We start from the raw sequence: 23,089 nt of genomic DNA, 5'->3' as shown, positions 1-23,089 counted from the left end.
AGTTGGCTTAGAAGAACATTTTGGCATGTATAAGCTATTACGTTGTGTTTGAACCTTGGCATGTAAACTTTAAGCCATGCGAAAATGGCACGAATGTTCGATTGAGTTGGATCAAGGGTAGGCATGAAATGGACCTAGTTACTTTCGTAACAGATGCTGGCAGCAGCAGTGTCATGAGATTGAAAAATCACTAAAAATAGTAGGAGTGGAATTAATTGATGAATAAATTATGTAATCGAAGCTCGATGAGTCTGTTTTCATGAGGAAGTAACGAAAAGATCATATGGGCAGTATATTAAGAGATAAACAGATTTTTGTGGGACAGGGCCAGAACGGTTTCTGGATTCCCTGCTCCGACTTTGGAAATGCATTATAAATTAACCAGAGATAATTAGGGGTCGTACCATATATGTACAGATTCCTCTCTGAGTCTAGTTTTCATAGAAACAAACGGCATCAGTATTGAAGCCCCGTGCAGGGAGATATCCAAGTCGTAATGGGAAAAGGTCAGTGTAGTCGACCCCTGCAACATGGGAGACTTTGACTAATAAACTGTACTAATTGGCCTGACCAAAAATTCTAGAAAAAAATACATAGATGGGCACATGAGTCTAGTTTCTGGGAAAAATTACGAAACTGATTTTCGAGTTACGAAACTCAAGATATGATTTTTAAAACGACTAGTACACAGATTGGGCAGTGTCTGGAAAATAAATTTTATAAGGGGTTAAAGTCAGTTAACACCTCGTGTTCGACTCCGGTGTCGGTTTCGGGTTCGGGGTGTTACAGGACAACTCTCCCCTTTTAAAAAGAATTTTGTCCTCGAAATTTACCTAAGCTGAAAAAATAAGGATATTTTCATTTCATCGCATCTTCAGCTTCCCAAGTAGTCTCTTCTGTCTTGTGGTTGCACTACAAAACCTTAACTAATAGAACCCTATTATTTCGTAAAACATTTTCTTTGTGAGCCAGAATCTCAATCAGCTCTTCTTCATAAGTGAGGTTAGTTTGAACTTCAATCTCTTCCACTGGCATAATGTGTGATGAATCTGAACGATACTTCTGTAACATATATACATGGAAAACATCATGGATCCGATTAAGTTCTGGTGGTAAATTGAGTCGATAAGCCATCGCACCAATCCTCTCAACAAATTCATAAGGTCCAACATATCTTGGTCTCAATTTACTCTTCCTACCAAATCTCAAAACCTTCTTCCAAAGTGAAACTTTCAAAAACACGTTATCGCCAACTTGGAACTCGATATCTCGACATTTCATCTGCATAAGATTTTTTCTTGTCAGATACTGATTTCAATCAATCACAAATCAATTTCACATTCTCTTCAATCTCACGAATTGAATTCGATCCCACAACTCGCTTCTCATCCAATTCTGTCCAACACAAAAGAGTCCTACACTTCCTACCATACAACCCTTCAAATGGTGCCATACAAATACTCGCTTGAAAATTGTTGTTTTAAACAAGCTCTGCTAAGGGCAAATACCGTTCTCAACTACCATTGAACTCGATCACACAACTTTGCAACATATCCTCTAAAACTTGAATTACCTTCTCTGACTGACCATTTGTCTGACGATGATAAGTTGTACTAAAACTAAGTTTCAATCCCAAAGCCTCTTGCAAACTCTTCTAAAACCTAGAAGTAAAATACAGAACCCTATATTAAATAATAGAAACTGGAACCCCATGAAGGCGTACAATTTCAACAATATATAACTCTACCAATTTCTGCAAAGAATAAATGGTACGCACTGCCAATAAATACACATTCTTCAAAAATTGATCAACTATTACCCACACTAAATCATTCTTCGTCGGGGTCAAAGGCAAACCCGAAACAAAGTCCATGGTGATCCTTTCCCACTTCTATTTAGGAATCGTAATTGATTGCAATAAACCTGAAAGATACTGATGTTCAGCTTTTACCTTCTGAAAAACAAAATAGCGAGTCACAAAATTCGTAACATCACGCTTCAAGCTAGGCCACCAATAAATCTCTGGAAAATAATGATGCATTTTACTACTATCAATGTGCATATTATAAGGGCTACTATGCGCATCGGTAAGAATCATTTGCCTCAAATCCACATGATGCGACACACACCATCTACCTCAAAAATTCAATATACCATCACTATCAACATCAAAATCTCCTTTAACACCTTGCTCAACCAGTTGAATTCTCTTTAACAAATCCCTTTCTAATAGTTGTTTCTCCTTAATCTGTTGAGACAAAGTTGGCTTCATTTGAAGTTCAACTAACAAACCTCCATCACTGGCTAAACTCAAGCGCGCAAACATAGCTCTCAATTCAATCATCAACTCCCTACTCAAAGCGTCAACAACAACATTCACCTTGCCAGGATGATACCCAATCACACAATCATAATCCTTCAAAAGTTAAACCCAACGCTGTTGCCTTAGACTATACTCCTTTTAGGTGAGGAGGTACTTAAGGCTCTTATGTTCTATATAAATAACACACTTCTCACTATACAAATGATGACACCAAATCTTAAGCACGAATACCATAACAGCTAACTCCAAGCTATGAGTTGGATAATTATGCTCATGCGTCTTTAACTGTCTCGAGGCAGAAGCCACAACCTTGCTCTCTCGTATTAGCATACAACTGAGTCCTGAATACGAAGTATCACTGTAAACCACAAAATATTTTTCAGGCTTTGGTTGAATCAACATAGGTGCCTCAGTCAAAATTGCCTTAAGCTCTTCGAAACTTTTCTACCTTTCATTAGTCCATTCAAACACCACATTTTTTTGAAGTAGTTTCGTTAAGGGGGTAGCAATAAGAGAAAACCATTCAACGAACCTACAATAATAACCATGTAAACCCAAGAAACTCTGAACTTTAGTGACACTCTTAGGAGGCTTCCACTCTAAGATCACTTCAATCTTCTATGGATCCACATGGATTCTTTCTGTTGACACAACATGACCTAAGAATGTCACTTCTGTTAAGCAAAATTCACACTTACTCAACTTCACATACAATTGCTTATCCCTTAAAATCTGTAAAACAATCCTCAAATATGCATCGTGATCCTCCTTAGACGAAAATAAACTAAAATATCGTATGTGAAGATAACCATAAATTGATCCAAGTACAAATGAAACACATGGTTCATCAATCCATTAACGCAACAGGAGCATTAGTTAAACCAAATAGCATGACCAAAAACTCATAACGCCCATACCAAGTCCTAAAAGTCATTTCCAAGTTGTTAGACTCCTTCACCTTCAACTGATAATACCCAAATCTCAAATCAATCTTCGAAAACATTATCACTCCTCTCAACTGATCAAATAAGTCATCAATTCTAGGCAAATGGTACTTATTCTTAATGGTAAACTTATTCAACTATCTATAGTCTATACATAACCACATCATACCATCCTTCTTCTTTACAAAAAAAATGGTGCACTCTACGAAGACACACTCGGCCGAATGAACCCTCTGTCCAGAAACTCTTGCAACTTGATCTTTAACTCCTTGAGCTTTTTGGTGCCATGCGATAGGGCACAATAGACACCGATGTAGTACCAGGGTAAAGCTCAATACCAACCTCTACTTTATGCTCTAACGATAAACCAAACAATTCTTCGGGAAACACATCAGGAAAATCCTTAGCAGTGCGAATCTCTTGAACTCCTAATTCTTTACTAACCGAGTTCATCACATAAGCTAAATAAGTTTCACAACCTTTCCCCATCATCTTCTTAGCCTTAATAGCCGAAACCACATTAGACATAAATCTCGGTCTCTCACCGACAACAACAATCTCCAACACATCACTATTCCTCAAAGTAATTTGTTTCATTTCAAAATCTACCTTAGCCTTATGTTCAGTTAACCAGTCCATTCTAAGAATAACATCAAAACCATAGAAAGGCAATTTCATAAGATCCATAGAGAAAACATGACATTGAATCATAAGGGGACATATTTCATACACTCAATTTACCACAATGCTATCACCAAAAGAAATAATAACAGTCATACCCAAACCAATAATCTCTACAAGAATCCCTAACTTACATATAATTCACTTAAGATATACAAATGCGTAGAACCAGAATCAACCAAAGAGAATAATGGGATAGACGACAAAGTAAAAGTACATGCGATGACATCAGTCAGATCCTAATCATTCTGCTCCTTAATAGCATAAACCCAAGCTAGAACGTCCAAACTCAACTTGAGTAGCAACAGTATGAGCAACAAATTGCTGCCCAACCAGTCTCCCATTACCTCTACCATGACTACGGCCTCTAGCAGGCGCAAATGCAGAACTCTGAGTCTGTGAAACCTCAACTCTGTTTGGACAATCCCTCAACATATGTTCCTTTGAGTCATACTTAAAAATCTGCCTGTCAACTTGTGGCACTCACCAAGATGCCTACGCCCACAATGTGTACAAAATGACCAACTAGAATCACCAATCGAACCCTAGTACTAACCACAACACTACTTTACTACTTAGACTGACTTAGTCAAAATCCACGTCTCGTACGTCTACCAAAAATCTAAATATCATGCCCTCTCTTAGGCGATCGACCAGAGGCACCATCAGAAGTCCTTTTACCCGATTCAATTACCACAAAATGAGGCGAATTAATAAAACTCTCCTCAATATCCTTGGCTTTCTCAACCAACAAATCAACGACGCGTCACTATAGATTACAAATTCTTTGCTCGGTTCAGGTTGAACTAAAATTGGGGCTTCAGTCAACAATGTTTTTAGTTTCTCAAAACCCTGTTGGCACTTTTTTGACCATTCGAATTTGACATCCTTCTGTAACAGCCTTGTCATTGGAGTAGCGATCATGGAAAATCCCTTAACAAACCTTCGGTAATAGCCGGCTGAACCCAAAAAACTTCTAATGTCGGATACATTCTTCGGAGGTTTCAAATCGATAATAGTTGAAATCTTGCTCGAATCTACTAGGATCCCATCACCTGATACAATATGGCCCAAGAATCCGACCTCTTTAAGCCAAAACTCGCTTTTGGTAAACTTAGCATACAGTTGCTTATCTCTCAAAGTTTGCAAAACAGCCCTTAAGTGATTGACATGTTCATACTCATCACCAGAATAAATTAAGATATCACCAATAAATAACACAACGAACTTATCCAAATAAGGTCGAAAAATACAATTAATTAAATCCATGAAAATCGCAGGAGCATTCGTTAAACCAAAAAGCATCACAAAAATTCATAGTGACCATACCTCGTCCAAAATGCAGTTTTCAACACGTCTGAGTCCTTGACTCTCAACTGATAGTGACCGGACCTCAAGTCTATCTTGGAGAATACTGTGGCTCCCTTCAATTGGTCAAATAAATCATCGATCCTTGGTAAGGGGTACTTGTTTTTTATCGTCACCTTGTTGAGTTTTCGGTAGTCAATACATAGCCTTATTGAACCATCTTTCTTCTTCACAAATAAAGCTGGTGCACCCCACGGTGAATAACTGGGTTTCACGAAACCTTTATCTTTCAACTCTTGCAACTGAGCCTTTAACTCCTTTAATTCGGTTGGAGCCATCCTATACGGAGCAATAGAAATGGGTGTCGTACCCGGAACTAGGTCAATACCAAATTCAACTTTCCTAATTGGAGGTAATCCGGGCAACTCTTCCAGAAACACATCCGGATACTCAAAAACTACCAGTACCGACTCAATCTTTAACTCCGACTCTTTTGTATTCAACAAAAAGGTAAGATAGGCTTCACAACCCTTCTTAATACATTTTCGAGCAATTATAACGCTCGGGTTTGTGCAAATGTACACAGTCATTATCAAGTAATAAGTAAGTATCAAGTTATCGTCTCCACAGGGATTGTATTTGTGCTAAGTCACTTAATTTGTAAAATTATATTGACAATTTGATAAATAAAAACAATATAATTGGGGAGTGATGAAAAATTATAAGAAACTAAATGCAATGATCCCTAATGCAAAATATCCTAAGTATGCAAACTATATGTTTGAAATAAATTTTAGCAGAATTAACACAATAAGCAACAATTATAACATAAATAAGCCGGGACAATTACTTTAATTAAACTCAAATTATTATTAACATGTTAACAATATTCGAAAAAACATTCTATGGCAACTCAATCTTTCATGAGTTTGGAAACCACATTAGGTCCTTTTGGAATCCTTTACTTAGTAAATACGCATTTTACTGATCCTTATTTACTAAGGGTTTCTTAGTATTTGTGCGAGGTAACAGGGACGTGTTAGGTTTGAAATAGTTTAATCACACAAATCTAAAAACTATGCTGATAACAAAGCCTAGTTAGGGTTGTTATGCAACCTGCAATTCAATTGGGTTAGGATCTAAATTGAGCATGCATATTTCAATTATACATCCATTAGCTGTCATCTGGTTAGGATCGCTCAGCTAATTCAGGTGCATTTCAATCACGTATGAACGAAATACAGACTTGATTTTAATTGAAAACATGATCGATTGAGGCACAAACATTGGTAAGCATGAATCAAATAATTTTTATTTAATCAAAATAATCATCCTAGCTTAAATAAAATTAAGCTATCATTGTTGAAAACAAGAACCAAGAACACATAGCAAACATTTTTAGATTAAATTAAAGAAAAGAAAGATTAAACCCAATTTTGAGTGTCTGTCACCCAAGACTCTAACTGATGAGGGCTCCTTCGTTCTTTTGCTGGGCTCCTTCGTTCTTTCGCTTTGCTCATTAAGATGGCTGACCAAGGGCTCTTTAAGAGGCTAATTGGCTAAAATCTGAATGAAGAGATGATGCTAGGCGTGGGAAAGAAAAATACTAAGAGAAACTAGAGAGAAGAGAGAAAGGTGAATGAGTGAAGAACGATAAGTGAATGAGATCAGAAAAGTGAGAAATGGGGTCTTATTTATAGGTGAGGCAATGGAGCTAATTTGCTAAAAATAGGAGTGTCCATATTTTGAAAATTCCTCCAAGGGTGGCCGGCCATGATTTGTGGAAATGTGGCTCATTTTTTCTTGATTTAAGTGCCATAACATCATCAAGATTAGGACTCAATCAATTACAAATCTCTGGGTAAATCTCTGATTACTTCATCTCTTCAAGAACCTTGTGTAATTAAACCAAAATTTGATTTATGAGCATCCATATGCAACTAAATGTTGGGTTGACTTGGTCCTCCATTTGGATGGTTTTGTAATCAAAATAAAGCTCTCAAACCTGTCCAAAAATAGTAGATAATTTAGAGGACCAAAGAATATAATTGGACCACTTTAATTAATCAATTTACTTAATTAATTAAAACTCAATTTATTAATGAAATATATTAAAGTAAATTATTAAATATAACTTTACATTTTATTATTTAATTTTATCATACATGGCCCACTTTATAACTTGAAAATATAATATGCTCAAATTAATATAAAAGAAGCCATTTTCTATATGAAAACTATATAATAAAGCATAAAATCACATTTTAATAATTTCTAGATCCCAATTTCATATTTTCATATATTTCATTAGTTTATTAAAAAATTACTTGGTTTTAAAAAAAATTAAGTAAAAAGGTGATGAATTATATAGGAAAAATTCTATATATTTTTCAGTTTACAGCAGCCATAGAAGATATTACTACTGGAAGCTATCCGATTCATCTAATTCAACCCGGAGAATATCACCATTTTCACATTTCAGTTCAATTAATTTTCTTCCACAATTTACCACTACATCATGAGCTGTTAACCAATCCATACCAAGAATTACGTCAAACTCATCAAACGGCAACAACATAAGATTAGCTAAAAAATAATAACCTCTAAACATTAAAAGACAATTCCTACACACCTTGTCAACTAACACATACTTGCCTAGAGAGTTTGACACTTTTATCACAAATTCTGTAGATTCAACAGGCATATTTGTACTAGACACTAATTTCACACAAACATATGAATGGGTAGATCCCGGATCAATCAAAGCAACAATATGAGTATCATAAAGAGAAAAAGTACCCGTAATCACATTAGGAGATGAAGCCTCTTTGCGAGCGCGAATAGCATACGTCTTCGCATGTGCTTTACCCTTAGGCCTCCCAACTGGGGCACCCTTATTACTCACCCCATTTCCTGAATTTCTCTGTGGTCTTCCTCTAGGAGCAGTATTGCTAGACCTCGCATTCTAGGATTTCTCTTTCTCAACCATCTCAGGACAATCTCTGATATAATGGTCATGTGAACCACATTTGAAACATGCCCGACTATTCATCCAGCACTCACCGGGGTGGTGTCGGCCACAATGTTGACACTCAGGTCTATTAGGTCGAGCATGACCCACACTCACTACTGAAGTAGTCTAAGCCTTATGACCTGAATACTGTTTTCCCTGGTTTTTGTTTGAGAATCCAGCTGAAGCACTCGATCAAATGTTAAACTCTTTCGGTTTCTTAGATGAAGACTAAAATGATTTACCCATCAGTCTCTTCTTCGAGCCACGAGACTCAATTTTGGCCTTCCTTTTCTCCTTGGCCAATTCTTCGGCCTTACAAGCTCTCTCTACGAGCACAACAAATTCTCTCAGTTCAATGACACCAACAAAAAATCGGATGTATTCGTTTAACCCATCTTTAAATCTTTTGCACATGATGGCCTTAGTCGATACATATTCTCGAGCATACTTGCTAAGTCTCACGAACTCACGCTCATAATCCGTCACTATCATCCGGCCTTGTTTTAACTCAAGAAATTCCTTTTATTTTTTATTGATAAACCGTTGGCTAACATACTTCTTTCGGAACTCCTCTTGAAAGAATTCCCAATTAATTCTCCTCTTTGGTACAACTGACACAAGGGTGTTCCAACACTGATAGGCTGAATCCCTCAGAAGCGACACAACACACTTCATACACTCCTCAGGTGTATATGTCAATTCATTAAATACCCTAATGGTATTCTCGAGCCAGAACTCTACCCTTTCGGGATGATCTTTATTAGCGTGGAACTCTTCGGCTTCTTACTTTCGAATTTTATCCACTAAGGGTTTATTCAACCTTATGAAATCCATACCTTGGGGTGCTACAGGGACAGGTTGAGGAATAAGCGGGGGTGGAGGGGGTTGAGAATTCAGGTTTGTTCATACGAACTCTTTATACCAGGCATTCATCATGTGGAGAAAGGCCTCTTGAGCCCCTTCTCCTCCTCTCTGACTAACCGTGGGAGGTCGGTTATCAGTCGACACCGCCCCTTCAGCGGGAGCCGGCGCGTTACTTTCTACATCATCTACCATGGCTCGATCGGGATCCATTTACTATATGAAAACATAATTGAAAATTGTCAAGAGTCGTTACACTATCACAATATATGTATGACATGTACAGCTAGACTCTCACACATGCTACGTTAGTTCAAGAATCAACTAAACCGCAGCTCTGATACCACTAAATGTAACACTTTTTACCCGTATTCGATGCTGAAACAGGGTACGAGGCATTACCAGACTTAAACACAATCACATACACAAATCCGAGACCATAAAATTTCATTCTAATTAAAAATCATTCAAACTTATGCTTAACGTCCTTTATACGGGCCTACAAGGCCCCAAAACATACATTAAGGATGAATCGGGACTAAATTGAGAAGTTCTAGAACTTTTACATCTCTTAGAAAATTTTCATATTTTGGAGAGTCACACTCCTATGTGGGTAGGCTGTGTGGTCACACACGACCGTGTGGTTCTAGGACACGCCCATGTTGTAGGCTGTGTCCAAATTAGGGGACATTCTGTTTATGATGTCGTCATTCAAATAAGGTCACATGGCCAAGGCACAGGTCTGTGTCCTTAGGCCATGTGGCGAATTAAATTCTAAAAATTAAGTACAGACTTCACACTGCCTGGGCACACGTCTATGTCCTAAGGTCGTGTGCTCCACACGACCGAGACACACGGCTGTGTCTTTGTCCATGTGTTTACTACTATGCATTCTATTTTGCATTAATTAGGGTACAGGGGACACATGCCCGGAACACACGCCTATGGGGCAGACTGTGTGTCATACACAGCCTAGACACACGCCCATGTGCCTACCCGTGTGGAAAACTTTGAGGCTATTTTCCAAGCCAATTGTCACCTTTATACGCTTACACCCATAGTCTCACTTCATGGCATGCGACATGGCACGTTGATTTCACAAACATATACAATCATGACTAGTCTATGACTTCATAATATGAACATATCACAAACTCCAACCATCATACTTTCAATATTGCATTCCACACCAATTTCATATTCATTCCTTATTATACTTCTTTTTTTAAGTTATTCAATTACACCATAATTATGGTCATACCTATTAGTCTCTATTCATTCCTTACACACATATGCCATTCATAAGCAAGCGACCATATCAAGCATAAACACATTTGCGTGCATGCATAATTAATTAGGTTTACAACCCAATAGTCAATATGAGCCATCTCTCATGGTTATATACAAAATAATTGTAACACCATCATAAGCCAATACATTTGGCTAACCAATATGACACACAATAAAATAACCATGTTTACTATACATGCCATACTCAAAATAATGAGACTAACTATACCCAAAAGATCGAATTTATAGTGTGAGTGAGCCTCCGACGTCCTTTGATCCCCGAGCTAGCTTGGCGATATTATAAGAGAATGGAAAAGAGGGAGAGTAAGCATAAAGCTTAGTAATTTTACATGCAAATAATAAGCAATATAACTCATACAATTAACGAAAGGCAAAGCATCATAAGCTTAACTTTTTACATACACTCTTACCATATGTTCATAGCATATCTAGTTCTTTACTCATGAGTTTTTCGTACATACCTGTACCAACTCGTAGCACATTTGTATATTTTCTCTTCATTGACTTATTCATTGAATAACTCACTGTCTTACCCATTGAACACTTGGAATACTAACGGATAGATGGAAAAACTTACACATAATGCTTCATACGTAGCCACACACTACCTCATATCACATATTACACATATGCTCGCTCTCGAGCTAATCACAGGCCTGCTCACACAAGCTGATAGTCGGGATGTAGCTACCCAATGCTGCTCACACAAGCTGATAGGTACCCGCAACACATGTCGGTCTACCTAGCCACTAGTAGGACGTACAAGACCAGTACCCAGACTCACATACACACATATCATACATCTCATGAGCTCGATTCATATGGTTCCTAGTGACATCTCACTTTATATCCTAAATTATTCCTAAGGTTCAAACGAGATTTTCTCGACTATCGTATCCTTGACAAACTCATCACAAAGTTATTCTCATTTACTAATAGGTCATTCATACACTCATCATAACAATTGAACATAGAAATTCATATACAATTAAAGTGTTAAAATATGATAAAATATTGTATTATTTACACATAAACTTACCTCAATACAAAAATAGTAAAAATGAGCCTAATCGTCGTACACCTTGTTTTTCCCCTGGTCAAGGTTCATTCCTTACTTTTCTTGCTCTATAATACCAAATTTAACTCGTTTAATACATACATTTTTCAAATCGACCCATAACACATACTTTGGTAAAGTTACCATTTTACCCTTAACTTTTCACTTATTTACACTTTAGTTCCTAGGCTTGTAAAATGAAAGACATGCATTTTCTTGGTTATCCAAGCCTAGCCGAACATATAACATGCTCATAGCAACCCACATTTCTCATCAAATCACATTTTTAACACCCATATTTTACACTTTTTTTTTTCAAAAAGGTCATTTTATGGGTTTTCATGAAAAATCACTTAATAAAAGATGTTAAACACACATCAAAATTTCATATTACTTCATTAAACATCATATTACAAATATGTCACACATGGATCAAATTTCATACATGAACGCTAGCTCAAAATATGGCTAGAAATGGATAGACCATGCTTCAAGGACTTCAAAAATGGAAAGAACATAAAAAACAAGGCTTAAGAGTACTTACAATCAAGCTTGAAAAGTTGAAAACTCTAGCTATGGAGGGCATGCAAATTTTGGCACCAAGGAAGAATATGGACACACATTTTTGGCTTGATTTTTCCCATTTTGCTCATTTAATAACCAAATGACAAAAATGCCCTTAAGGCATTTTTTTCATATCTTTACTATCCATGCCCCTTTTTGTCCAAAATTTTAGAATTTGGTCAAATTTCTATTTAAGGCCCTCTAATGAAGAATCCATGGAAATTTCATGCTCAATGCTTCTAGAACATGTATTTTGCAAATTATTCAATTTAGTCCCTAACTACAAATTAAACACTTTAGGCATAAAATTTCTTCACAAAATTTTCACACAAGCATGCAATCATATCATAGACCTTATAATAATCATAAAATAATTATTCCTACTTCAAATTTATGGTCTCGAAACTGTTGTTCTGACTAGGCCCTAATTCTGGATGTTATAACACCACTGTCGCAACATCACTGGTTACATAATGTCTTATTATCATGCAAACTTTAACAAATTTGAACATTTATAGATATTCAAGGTTAAGAATACCCTAGGAAACTTTAAATCATACTAGTCATACATAAAATGAGTTTATAACAAAATAGAAGCATGCTAATCTTACAAGCCATGATATGGACACTTATCTAGAATGAGCTTAACGCGCTCCCATGCCTTGTATAGTGACTCCCCTTCTAATTTTTGAAAATTTGTAATACCCGTTCAAAGCTTCATACTCTTACTAGGGGAAAAGTATTTGACCAAGAATTTGCTCGTTAGCTCATCTCAAGTGTTGATGGAATCTATCGGCTGTGAATCTAACCACATAAATGCATCATTAGTAAGAGAGAAAAGGAATAACTGAAGACGGATAACGTCACCAGATACTCCGTGATATTTAAAGGTATCACAAATAGTTAGAAATCTCTTAAGATGTTTGTTCGGATCTTTATTCATTGATCCTCAAAATTGAAGGTTTATTTGTATCGTTTGGATCATTACTAGCTTGATTTCGAAGTTATTAGCATTAATCATTGGGCGGTTAATGCTACCTTGAACATCATCCAGATTGGACATAGCTTAGTAGTGCAAAGTACGTTGCTCTATGAGTGGACGTGGTGGTGGTTGAATCTCTACTCATGGATCTTTGATGGGTTGCTCTCTTAGTAGAGGTTGGGTGTCTCTAGGATGTTACTCCCTCCCCGCATATGTGATGATACGTTCCCGTTTTGGTTTAAATTGTAAGACACCATTAATGGTCTGAGCCATGCAATGCATCCTACAAGCACACGAGAGTAATGTAAATTAAATCCTACTTTTACTACTTATCTCTAAATAAAAATGCACAACAAAAAATTTCTCAATCTTGCATTGTCTCACTGACAACGATGCCAACAAATTTGATCGTGTTCTCGCGTGCGTATAAAAGAAACAATTTTATAAAAAAATTAAAGCGCGGTTTTACTGCAAGTGTACAGGTCAATTGTAATATTTGTAGTGTTACAATGGAACACTAGAGTATTCCAATGATCGAACCCAAAGGAGAGGGCGATTGAGTGATAAATAGCGTAAACTATAGAATCTAGGTGGTTACTGATATGATTTTTTATTACAGTGAATCATAAAAAGAAAGTTTTGCAAGAAAATTAAATATGCTAATTGTAACAACCTGATTTTCAGTGGTGATGAAACAGTAGTTTTGGGACCACAAATGTGACAGCCTTAAAGTGACCGTAGTCGGAAAGCAGTTTCGGGACCGCTAAACTGAGTCACCAAATTATTTGAATATGATATTTATTGTCTAAAATGTGTGAATATGAATGTGTGAAAGTTTTAAGCTTCGATTTAGTAAATTGCGTGTGAATTTAGTCAATAGGACTTATGTGTGACACTTTTGAAATGTGGTAGGTCAAAACATAAGGATCTATTAGTGCATGTAATAAAAGGGGTGGACTTGCATGTCAATTGTCCCCCTAATTAGTAGTGGCCGGCCATGACAAATAGGGTGGACAAAGTGTGATGGGCAAAACATGTCATAAACATGTTATGTTGGTGTTTCATGGGTGGAATGATAAAATAAGGAGCATGGTAATAAAATAATGGAGGGGAAAATGATGAAAACAAAGAAAAAAAAGTGTCCATCCTTTTTCATTTTTTGGCCGAAAGTTCTAAGGAGGAAGGAAGAAGGAAGGTGCTCTCTTGCTTCATGTTCGGCTTGGAAGAGGATTAGGAAGAGGTTCGGCCATACTTGTATCTAGGTTAAGGTATGTTGATGTTGTTCCATGAGATTCATGCATGCTTTTAGTTGTTAGCTTGAGTTCTACCTAGCCCATGGTTCAAATCTTTGCTATGTCATGGAGATGATATTCGGCTAAGGTGGATTGGTGTTGATGTCATTTGCATGCTAAAAGTGAAGCTTTGTAAGGATACATGTGGGGGTGGATTGATGACATTTGAATTTTCTTTTTAGCATTTTTGAGTTAGACATTAAGTTCTTTGTTTAACCATGACCAAAATTGAAATGGTATGGTGTTTTGATGCATTCGGCCATGGTAGGAAGTAGAAGAGAAATATGGTTGTTGTTCACGTTATTTGGATGAGAAATGGTAGTAAGGTGAAGTGCAATTGTTAGTGTTTGATTTACTAGTGTATATAGTTGTACTAGTCGAGTTTTGAAATTGAAAAAGGGCTTGAGCACCATGTGTGGTATTGAGATTGTTTGAGTAAATTCATAGTCATTTATATGATGAATTCGGTTGTAGATATACATGCTTGAATAAGATGCACGCATGAATGAATAGATGGATTGGTGTTGCATGTGTTCGGTTATAGGTAAGCATGATGATGAATCTATCTTGACTTGGATAATCGGCTCAAGGAGAAATTGCTAAAGTGCTTAGTAATTGATATTAGGTTAATGATGTGTGTTTTCGGTCATAAAGGTGCACATGAGGAAATGTTAGATTAATTGTATTAAATTACTCAATGTGATTAAAAATGCGTATGACCATTTTGTATTTGAGCTAAAAGTGGCCATATGACCTATCAAACTCCTTGTCATATTCGGCCATAAGCTAGCATAATGAGACTTTAATAAGTTAAATTTGTTTGAATTAGCTCAAGAGCTTAGAGGACCAAAGTTGGATAAGGGAAAGGAAAAAGTGATCGTATAGCCGAAATCGTTCGACAACATCCGAGGTAAGTTTTCGAGTAACGAGACTTAGTTTACGATTTGATTAAGTCATGACGTAATAGCATAACAAATATACGGTGATATGATGATTCTACTTGAATTATATGTTGAGTTAATTAGTCTATACGTATGACGGGTAGCCGTATGTGCATAGAGATCGTGTCATAAAGCAAACTAAACCATGCTGTTTGTATGTGGCTAGTGAGCCGAAAATGGGATTGCTTAATACTTGACTTGTGTTTGAACTCTAATTATGAAAATGAAATATAGATGTGTCATGATTTATTGAGATGTGCATGAATATTTGGATGATAACCGGGCTAAGTCCCGAAGGCATTTGCGCTAGTGACTAGTTCCGGGCTAAGTCCCGAAGGCATTTGTGCGAGTTACTATTTCCGAGCTAAGTTCCGAAGGCATTTGTGCGAGTTACTATATCCGGGCTAAGTCCCGAAGGCATTTGTGCGAGTTACTATATCCGGGCTAAGTCCCGAAGGCATTTGTGCGAGTTACTATATCCGGGCTAAGTCCCGAAAGCATTGGTGCGAGTTACTATATCCGGGCTATGTCCCGAAGGTATTCGAGCGAGTAGCTATACCCGGTTAAATCCCAAAGGTACTTGGCTTGGGAATGAGTGACCTTGCTGTAATAGTTTCAACTAATACGCTCGTAAAATCCCAGTGATGAGATATGTTTCGTATATGCATTGAATTAGTTGATCCCTTACAAATAGTATTCGCTCAGTCGATAAATGAGCTACCGACCTTTGGCTAAGTTGATCTTTTGTGTATGAATATAAGGGTTGGTAATGTGAAGTAAGTATGATATTGAGAATTTGTGCATATGAAATTATCCGTTTAGCCATATGAACGCTACACTTTAGTTGTGTCTAATTTCATGGCTCAAAACTTACTAAGCATTAAATGCTTACTCCGTTTCTTTGAATCTCTGTTTTATAGATTTTGGTTCGTCAGCTATCGGACTCGGGATTGTCGAAGTCGAAGTCCTCCACACTATCAAAGCCCCTTTTGGTACACTTTTGGTTGAACTTTGAAATGGCATGTATAGGACTACCCTTTTTGATGTTGGTCATGTACCTTTCGGTATTGTACAAATTTGGATAGCCATGCAAAGATGGCTTATATATATTTTTGAGCATAATGTTATAATCATTTTGTATGTATATGGTTATTGAGAGGTGTGGATGTGCTTGGAAATGATTGACCATTGGAATGGTTAATCACGATCATACTTTGTGCTATATATGCTAAAGGGTTAGTTGAATCATGGAAACTATGTAATAGGTAAAGTCTACCTTAAAGGCAGATGCTGACAGCAGCAGTGGTGTGAATTTGAAAAATCACTAAAAATAGTAGGAATGGAATTAAATAGTGAATAAATTATGTAATCGAACCTTGATGAATCTACTTCTATATGCAAGAAACAAAATGGTCATATGAGTCGTATTTTTAAGGGATATTTAAGTTTTCGTGGGACAGGGCCAGAGCGATTTCTGGATCCCATGATCTGACTTTGGAAATTCATTATAAATTAACCAGAGATAATTAGAAGTCAAGCCATATATTTATAGATTCCTTTTTGAGTCTAATTTCATTAGAATCAGACGGCATAAGTATTGAAGCCCTGTATAAGGAGTTATCTAAGTCGCAATGCAGGAAGGTCAGTGTAGTCGAACCCTGTAACAGGGGAGACTTTAACTAATAAACTGTACTAATTGGATCAACCAAAAATTCTAGAAAAAAATTTGTGGATGGATATATGAGTCCAGTTTCAGGGAAAAATTACGAAACTGATTTTCGAGTTTTGGAACTCAAGATATGATTTTTAAGGTGACAGTGACGCAGTTAGCCAGCTGTCTGGAAATTTTTAAAATGGACTGTGAACATACATGAATTATGTCTGTTAGCACCTCGTGGTCGCTTCCGACAACGGTGTCGGGTATGGGGTGTTACAATTTTATTGGTATCAGAGCTACGGTTTAGTCGATTCTAGGACTACCGTAATACGTTTGGGTCTAGCTATAGATGCCATTATGTGATTATTTGATAGTGTGGTGATTTCTGACAATTGAAAATGTGTTTATTATAGTAATGGATCCCGATCCCGACTGAGCGGTAGCTGATGATCTTGAGAGTGTAGCGCCTGCTCCCGCACAAGGGACAGCTCCAGCGGACTCTCAACCTATTGCTAGTAATCCGAATGATGAAGCTAGACAAGCTTTCTATAGCGTGATGAATGATTGGTTCAACCAATACATTCGAACTAATACGGCTGTTCCACAACCTCCATTCCCGACTAATGCCACCCCCGCACCTACAATACCTCCAGCAACTGACCAAATAAGGTCAAATAAACCCCCAGTTGACAGAATCCGAAAACACGGGGCTACTGAATTTAAAGCTACGGACAGCGATGATGCCGAGCAAGCTGAATTTTGGTTGGACAACACTATCCGGGTACTCGATGAGCTATCTTGCACACCCGATGAGTGCCTAAAGTGTACTATCTCCTTGCTACGTGATTCTGCCTACTATTGGTGGAATACGTTGACTTCTGTTGTGCCCAGAGAGCAAGTAACTTGGGAGTTCTTCCAATCCGAGTTTCGAAAGAAGTATATCAGTCAGAGATTCATTGACCAAAAACGGAAGGAATTTCTTGAACTCAAACAAGGTTCCATGTCAGTTACCGAGTATGAATGAAAATTTGTGAGGCTTAGCCGATACGCACGAGAATGCATTTCCTCAGAAGCCGTAATGTGTAAACGTTTCGAGGATGGACTGAATGATGATATAAAGCTGTATGTTGGCATCTTGGAAATCCGAGAATTTGTAGTATTTGTCAAGCGAGCTTGCAAAGCCGAGGAGCTCAGTATGGAGAAAAGAAAAGCTGATATAGGAGCAAAGGAGTTTCGTAAGAGGTCTTTGGGGAGGCCCCTTCAACAATCATCGAAAAAGTTTAGAGATGATTTGGGCCGATCTAGAGACACTTCGGGTTTTTCTAGACGAGACCGTGATCGACCCCCTGTGAGTGCACGAGTCACTTCGGTCGCCAGTGTTGGAAATGACCGTCGAGACAGAACGGAGTGTCAGTATTGTGGTAAATGGCACTCGGGGAGTTGTAGGTTCCATGGCCGCTCCTGTTACAAGTGCGGGTAAGCTGACCACTTTATTAGAGATTGCCCGAGATTGTCTGAACACAACGTAAATCAGAGTGGGAAGCCTGGTGCTACTACTGCTCGGGGTAGACCATCTAGGAATACGGGCAATGCTAGTGGCGGTCAGAGAGGATCTAGAGATGCTACCACCAGATCTGAGGCTCGTGCTCCTGCTAGAGCTTACGCTATACGCGTGCGCGAGGATGCTTCCTCGCCAGATGTTATTACCGGTACTTTTACTCTCTTTGATACTAATGTGATTGCTTTGATTGACCCTGGTTCTACTCATTCTTATATATGTGAAACCTTAGCATCCAGTAAGACTCTACCTGTTGAGTCTACTGAGTTTGTAATTCGGGTGTCAAATCCCTTGGGTCGTTACGTGCTTGTCGACAAAGTGTGCAAGAAATGTCCCCTAGTAATCCGAGGTTCCTGTTTTCCAGCTGATTTGATGCTCTTACAGTTTGACGAGTTTGATGTTATCCTCGGTATGGATTGGTTGACCGTACATGATGCAATTGTAAATTGCAAAAGAAAAACCATCGATTTGAGGTGTGTAAATAACGAGATAATCCGAGTTGAGTCTACTGACTTGAATAGGTTGCCAGCTGTAATATCCTCAATGTTGGCTCAGAAATATGTAAGAAAAGGGTGTGAAGCATACCTTGCGTATGTACTTGATGACAAAGAGTTAGAAAAGAAGCCTGAATCTGTGCCAGTGGTTTGTGAATACCCGGATGTTTTTCCCGAAGAATTACCGGGTTTACCACCTGTTCGGGAGGTAGAGTTTGGCATCGAGCTTGTACCTGGGACTACACCGATTTCGATAACTCCGTATCGTATTGCACCAACGGAATTAAAGGAATTGAAAGCTTAGTTGCAAGAGTTGACAGATAGAGGTTTCGCTCGACCAAGTTTCTCATCTTGGGGTGCACCAGTATTGTTTGTGAAAAAGAAGGACGGAACCATGAGGTTGTGCATTGACTATCGTCAGCTGAATAAGGTTACGATAAAGAATAAATATTCGTTACCGTGTATTGATGATTTGTTTGATCAACTGAAGGGAGCCTCGGTGTTTTCAAAGATAGATTTGAGATCGGGTTATTATCAGTTGCGAATTAGAGATTCGGATATACCCAAAACTGCTTTCAGAACGAGATACGGCCACTACGAGTTCTTAGTGATGCCGTTTGGGCTCACTAATGCCCCTGCGGTATTTATGGATTTGATGAATCGGATCTTCAGACAGTATTTGGACCGGTTCGTAGTTGTGTTCATTGATGACATCTTGGTCTATTCAAGAGATAAGACCGAACATGCTGAGCACCTGAGATTAGTGTTGCGAATTTTACGGGATAAGCAGTTATATGCTAAGTTCAGTAAGTGTGAGTTCTGGTTTAGAGAGGTTAGCTTCTTGGGTCATGTGGTATCCGCATCGGGTATTCGAGTTGATCTGAGCAAAATTTCAGCCATACTTAACTGGAAGCCTCCGAGAAATATTATTGAGGTTCGGAGCTTTTTGGGACTTACCGGTTACTACCGACGGTTTGTAAAAGGTTTCTCGATGATAGCCACACCAATGACGAAGCTACTTCAAAAAGATGTTAAGTTCGAATGGACGAAAAAATGTCAGAAAAGTTTTGATCAACTGAAAACTTATTTGACTGAAGCTCTAATTCTAGTGCAGCCCGAATCAGGCAAAGAGTTTGTCATTTATAGTGATGCCTCCCTACTTGGGTTGGGTTGCGTATTGATGCAAGAAGGTTGAGTTGTGGCCTATGCGTCGAGACAATTAAAGCCACATGAGAAAAATTATCCGACCCATGATCTCGAATTAGCTGCCATCGTATTCGCTTTGAAAATATGGCGACATTACTTATTCGGTGAGAAGTGCCATGTATTTTCGGATCACAAAAGTCTCAAATATTTGATGACCCAAAGAGACTTAAATCTGCGACAAAGACGTTGGCTCGAGTTGTTAAAAGATTATGAGCTTGTCATTGACTATCACCCGGGAAAGGCTAATGTGGTTGCGGATGCCTTAAGCCGTAAATCACTGTTTGCTTTACGAGCGATGAATGTACACTTGTTTGTTCTATCCGACAATGTGTTAGTGGCGAAATTAAAGGCCAAACCATTGTTGATTCATCAAATTCGTGAAGCTCAAAAAGTCGATGATGAATTGGTTGCAAAACGGGCTGAATGTGTTCCGAATATGGAATCAGAGTTTCAAATTGATGATGACGATTGTTTGAGGTTCAGAAGTCGGTTGTGTGTTCCAAGAAATTCAGAACTCATTTCGATGATTCTGAACGAAGCTCATTGTAGTCGAATGTCAATTCACCCGGGGAGTACGAAAATGTACAACGATCTGAGACGTCAGTTTTGGTGGCATGGTATGGAACGAGACATTTCCGATTTTGTTTCGAAGTGTTTAATATGTCAGCAAGTGAAGGCGGAACATCAAGTGCCTACGGGTTTACTTCAGCCGATCATGATACCTGAATGGAAATGGGATCGAGTCACGATGGATTTTGTATCTGGGTTGCCATTGTCGACAAGTAAGAAAGATGCGATTTGGGTTGTTGTTGATAGACTGACTAAGTCGGCTCATTTTATCCCCGTACGTACGGATTTTTCATTGGATAAACTAGCCGAATTGTATGTTTCTCAGATTGTGAGATTACACGGGGTACCGATTTCTATTGTGTCGGATAGAGATCCGAGATTCACCTCGCGATTTTGGAAGAAATTGCAAGAAGCTTTAGGTACCAAGCTGCATTTTAGTACCGCTTTTCATCCACAAACTGACGGTCAATCCGAGCGGATAATTCAGATACTTGAGGATATGTTGAGATGTTGCATCCTCGAGTTTAGTGGTTCATGGGAGCGGTATTTACGTTTGATTGAATTCGCTTACAATAATAGTTTTCAATCAAGTATTAAGATGGCACCTTACGAGGCTTTGCACGGGCGTAAATACCGTACGCCATTGTTTTGGACCGAGCTCGGTGAAAGTAAAATTTTCGGAGTGGATTTGATTAAAGATGCTGAACAGAAAGTAAAAATAATTCGTGAAAGTCTGAAGGCAGCATCAGATCGTCAGAAGTCATATGCAGATTTAAAACGAAGAGATATTGAGTATCAGGTGGGGGACAAAGTGTTTCTTAAGGTCTCACCTTGGAAAAAGATACTCAGATTTGGCCGTAAGGGCAAACTGAGTCCGAGGTTCATAGGGCCATATGAAGTATCCGAACGAATTGGCCCTGTTGCGTATAGATTGATTTTTCCCCCTGCACTTGAAAAGATTCACGACGTCTTTCATGTTTCGATGCTTCGACGTTATAGATCTGATCCATCACACGTAATTAATCCATCAGAGGTTGAAATTCAATCCGATATGAGTTATGAAGAAGAACCGATTCGTATCCTAGCTCGTGAAGTGAAAGAGTTGTGAAACAAAAGGGTTCCGTTAGTAAAAGTGTTATGGCTCAAACACGGGATGGAAGAAGCTACATGGGAACCCGAGAACTCTATGAAAGAGCCATACCCAAACCTATTTACCGGTAAGATTTTCGGGGACGAAAATTTCTTAAGTGGGGGAGAGTTGTGACAGCCTTAAAGTGACCCTAGTCGGAAAGCGGTTTCGGGACCACTAAACCGAGTCACCAAATTATTTGAATATGATATTTATTGTCTAAAATGTGTGAATAATGTGTGAAAGTTTTAAGCTTCGATTTAGTAAATTGCGTGTGAATTTAGTCAATAGGACTTATGTGTGACACTTTTGAAATGTGGTAGGTCAAAACATAAGGATCTATTAGTGCATGTAATAAAAGGGGTGGACTTGCATGTCAATTTCCCCCCTAATTAGTAGTGGCCGGCCATGACAAATAGGGTGGACAAAGTGTGATGGGCAAAACATGTCATAAACATGTTATGTTGGTGTTTCATGGGTGGAATGATAAAATAAGGAGCATGGTAATAAAATAATGGAGGGGAAAATGATGAAAACAAAGAAAAAAAAAGTGTCCATCCTTTTTCATTTTTTGGCCGAAAGTTCTAAGGAGGAAGGAAGAAGGAAGGTGCTCTCTTGCTTCATGTTCGGCTTGGAAGAGGATTAGGAAGAGGTTCGGCCATACTTGTATCTAGGTTAAGGTATGTTGATGTTGTTCCATGAGATTCATGCATGCTTTTAGTTGTTAGCTTGAGTTCTACCTAGCCCATGGTTCAAATCTTTGCTATGTCATGGAGATGATATTTGGCTAAGGTGGATTGGTGTTGATGTCATTTGCATGCTAAAAATGAAGCTTTGTAAGGATACATGTGAGGGTGGATTGATGACATTTGAATTTTCTTTTTAGCATTTTTGAGTTAGACATTAAGTTCTTTGTTTAACCATGACCAAAATTGAAATGGTATGGTGTTTTGATGCATTCGGCCATGGTAGGAAGTAGAAGAGAAATATGGTTGTTGTTCACGTTATTTGGATGAGAAATGGTAGTAAGGTGAAGTGCAATTGTTAGTGTTTGATTTACTAGTGTATATAGTTGTACTAACCGAGTTTTGAAATTGAAAAAGGGCTTGAGCACCATGTGTGGTATTGAGATTGTTTGAGTAAATTCATAGTCATTTATATGATGAATTCGGTTGTAGATATACATGCTTGAATAAGA

The sequence above is a fragment of the Gossypium hirsutum genome, chromosome A09, assembly GCF_007990345.1.
Source record: "Gossypium hirsutum isolate 1008001.06 chromosome A09, Gossypium_hirsutum_v2.1, whole genome shotgun sequence".
In the NCBI taxonomy this organism is placed as follows: domain Eukaryota; kingdom Viridiplantae; phylum Streptophyta; class Magnoliopsida; order Malvales; family Malvaceae; genus Gossypium; species Gossypium hirsutum.
This window is presented reverse-complemented; position numbering follows the sequence as displayed.